Here is a 4,079-nt window from a genome sequence, read left to right as displayed (position 1 = left end):
GCATCCCAAAATACGGAGGCCATAACCTTTCCGACCCATTGTTGCGTTTTTGGACGCTTCGGAGCACTTTGGCCCGATGGAACCCACTGTTTTGCCTGTTGCTTTGACTCAGGAGTGTAGTAGTGGATCCAGGTTCAAATTCTGCTGGGAAGTTGTCACACGAATTCGTTTTTGGTCCACTGTGAGCAAACGCGGCACCCATCGCGCGCAGAGCTTCTTCATGCCCAAAACTGAATGCACGATATTGCCCACACGTTCCAATGATATGCCTACAGCATTAGCTACCTCTCTCAATTTCACTTTGGGATCATTCAACATCATATCATGGATTTTTTCGACATTTTCGGGTGAATATCTTTTGGGCGCCCAGATCGTTCAGCATCAACTGTGCTCGTACGGCCACAACGAAACTCGGTAAACCACGTATGAATCGTTCCAATCGACGGTGCAGAGTCCGGGTAATACTTATCCAGCTTGGCCTTGGTCTCGGATATCGTTTTCTTGCGAAGATAGTAGTGTTTGATCAAAACTCGAAACTCAGATTTTTCCATATTAAAAAAAATTCGGAGGTTAGTCGCTTCTCAGCGCTGTAACTTGTAAATGCATAAACATAAATGGCTGAAGTTTTGACAGGCGTGATTTGAAGGATCAAGCTCGACGAAAATGGTTCACATTAGTGAATACTAATGCCATCTCTTAGAATTTTCAGGTACTTATCAGACTGCCTAGTAACCGCACGCAAGTGACAACTACATTTAACAGGTGATATTTTCTAATATCAGAATTCGTTTTTTCTGAATTTTTCAAGTACACTGCACGATCAGAAACCATAAAAAGCTTGAATATGAACTAAAGTATTGCAAGAAGGTCAGCCATCTTGGCTTGACGTCATACATGATCCCGAATCAGATCATTATGATCTCAAAAGTCGATCATTCTCTGCGACCGATCAAAATGCTCTTGAATTCTGTATCATTTTTGTTGCATATCAAAATGATATTGATTTCGGTATCATTTTGAACACTTTTTTTACTGTGATTAGCACTTGAAGTGTATTTATTAATCTCTGCCGTAATAATATCTTCCGTACTAAGGAAAAACTTGCGTAATTGACTTCACGATAACGGTCTATTTTCTCATAACTGAAAATCTTAAATTCCACTTAAACGACAATGCCACTTACGTAAGATTTTCCTTAGTACGGCAGATATGAAGTTTATTATAACCTCAATACAACTTTTAGTTTTAATTAGAAAAATAATTAATAATTAAGTACAAAAATAAACTTAATACTGTAAAAAATAAAACAAATCTCGCTCAGCGAATAACACTGTTTGAAAGTGGAGATATCATAAATTCGCCCAGTAACATTTCTTTCCTCGGTACACACTGTACCTCTAACACTCTCAGTTAGCACTTGAAACAGTACGCAAACGGAGATGTTACTATTTCACACTGCAAAATTGCTGCGGGGTGAGGCCCTATACCGGATTACTATTTCAAACTGCACGATCTACTTTGTATCCCACTACCCATCCCAGTATGAAAGGGGATATCTTGTAAGATGTAAACTGTAATTCATCATTTTTCATTGACGATGGGAAAACGTAACGTCTACCAGCTTGTAAGTGAATCCTCATAATGTGGAGCAGTAATTTAAACAGCGTATACCAAAACGCTATTCCGCTCTACAATGTCAAACCGTAATAGCTGCTTTATGCATTGCTATAAATGTTATGTCACTGAGAAAACTATATCACATGAATTACAATATACATCGCAATTCCTGCACTATATACCATAATTATCGCATTATAATAGCGCCAAAATGCTAATATCGTACATTGCAAGTGTCTACATTATATATCGCATAATTGTGCAATCTATAACGTAAGAATTTAAGTTTATTACGCTATATCATTGTATTTCTTCTTTTGTGATCTCGCGAGGGTTCGAGTAGTCAGCAAGCGATCACAGAAAAAATTTAAGATAAAGTTTACATCGATTTCAGGTAAAAGATTCGCTGGAACAAAAATTATCGTTGCCAGATAAACTTGACCATTTCCATTTTTATTCGAGGTGTAGCGACAATTACGACGCCAGCGCTATCCAGCGTCGTTTAACTTCATTAATATAGTATTAAACAAGTTCTAATTCGTCTATAATAATGTGATTTATTTCGGAGGAGATATATCATTTAAAACAATTTTTTTTATGTTTTCTGTTGCTGATTCTACATGTGTTACCGAAATTTGTTCACTTCAGCGCGACGCAGTCGACGGGTTCAGAATTATTTTTCTAACGTCAGTGAAACTTTCGCCGAAATATGTTTAATCATTAACCGTTTCAGATCTTACCTGAAGCAAATTTTCACTTTTTTCTGTGATTTTTCTACATCTGGTGTCTCGATATACAGCTCGAACTCTCTCATACTCTGCCTTTTTCCCATTGCAGCCAAGGACGCCGTAGCAGATGACAGTCACAAAATTTAACTTCATTTTTTTCTGTAATATTAGTGCATTATAATACCGTACAAATCTCCGGGACCTGATTGTACGTTATCATATTGCGCTTTCTTGCAATATAGAAATTTCGCGATATCATTATGCGATATCTTTTTCTCCGTGTTAGACTAGTATACTTTCAGATTACTGGTTCACACTGTATTTAATACGGTGAAAACTGCTCATTTCACAGTGGGTACACTTGAAACCTCAGCTTTTCTGTTCAAAATTGTACATCTTACAGTGTACTTTTTTCTGTGCACGAAAATCATTTCCATTCCCAAAGTTGTACGTCAACTTTCAATGCATTCACATTACTTGAAAGCATTACTTTATACAAAATATATGAAATTCCAGATTAGTAATATTATAGATTAAATGCTTTTAATATTTTCTCGAACATAACTTCACTTTTAAATTCTCATTCCACGTGCCCCATGTGTGTTAGTCAAACAAAATACATTCCAAAATAATATTAAAAGGTTCAAAAAGATTTATAATTGAAATTCATTTATGAATATGTGTGTAACTGAAAAATTGAAGTTTTATAAAACACAAAGTCTGAACAAAATATTATTTATGGAAAATTATAGAAAAAAAAGTTGTCAATAAATAATTTGTTGATAACAAATTTTGTTAGTATTTTGTCTAATATTGGAATATCTTTAACTAATGCTATTTTATGTAACTCAAGCTATTTTTTTCTATTAGAATACTATAAACATCCGTAGAGAAAAATTTTGAGTTTTTAAAAAAAAGTGGTCTCAAAAATATTCAAAATGTGCTTACTTTTTGAATATTTATCCAAAATGGCTGTCTAACGAACTCGACTTTCCTTTAAAGATAGTAAAAGAATTTACCAAAGGGAAATCTAATCAGTCAATTCTTTTGAAAATTATCGTGCTAACAAAAAAACCATCCACGGACGGACAGACAGACACAATGGTAAAAACCTGTTTTTCGGATTTATGGGGTCTTGATGAGAATGTATGAATTAATTAATTTGTCATAAATAATGTTTCGATAATTCCTTTTTTTGTTCGAATCGTGAAAAATAGCATAAGAACATTTTAAAAAAAGTAAATATTTTGAAAACCCACACGTGAGACGAATAAGAAAATTAAAAAACATTAGTTGTGATGAGAATGTGCTCACGCAGCGAGTTGATTTTTTTATTGTTAATATCGTCTTTCACAATCAAAACACAAAATAAGCATGCTATCAAAAAGTGATTTATAACCAAACTTGTAGATCTTTTTAAAATGGAGAAATTTTGTCAAGCGATCCTTTCACCCATTTTGCACAGATTAACCGCAAAATGTAATTTTTGATTTTTAATTATTTTTTGATGCTGTCAAAATTTGAATTTTCGATTTTTCAAAAAAAATCAAAAAGTGGTTGAAACAGTCTTGTAGGGCATTAAAAAAAATATTTTTCTTCTCTGGACTTTTTTCCATATCGTACGTTATTTGGCTAAAAAGGTTGATTTTCAAGTGTTTTTTGAAATTTTGTAAATGCTATGAATCTGGTAAATTTTGGCTTTATAGAAAAAAGTTAGAAGGATAAATTATTCGT

Source organism: Belonocnema kinseyi, chromosome 8 (genome assembly GCF_010883055.1).
Source record: "Belonocnema kinseyi isolate 2016_QV_RU_SX_M_011 chromosome 8, B_treatae_v1, whole genome shotgun sequence".
NCBI classification, from domain to species: Eukaryota; Metazoa; Arthropoda; class Insecta; order Hymenoptera; family Cynipidae; genus Belonocnema; species Belonocnema kinseyi.
This window is presented reverse-complemented; position numbering follows the sequence as displayed.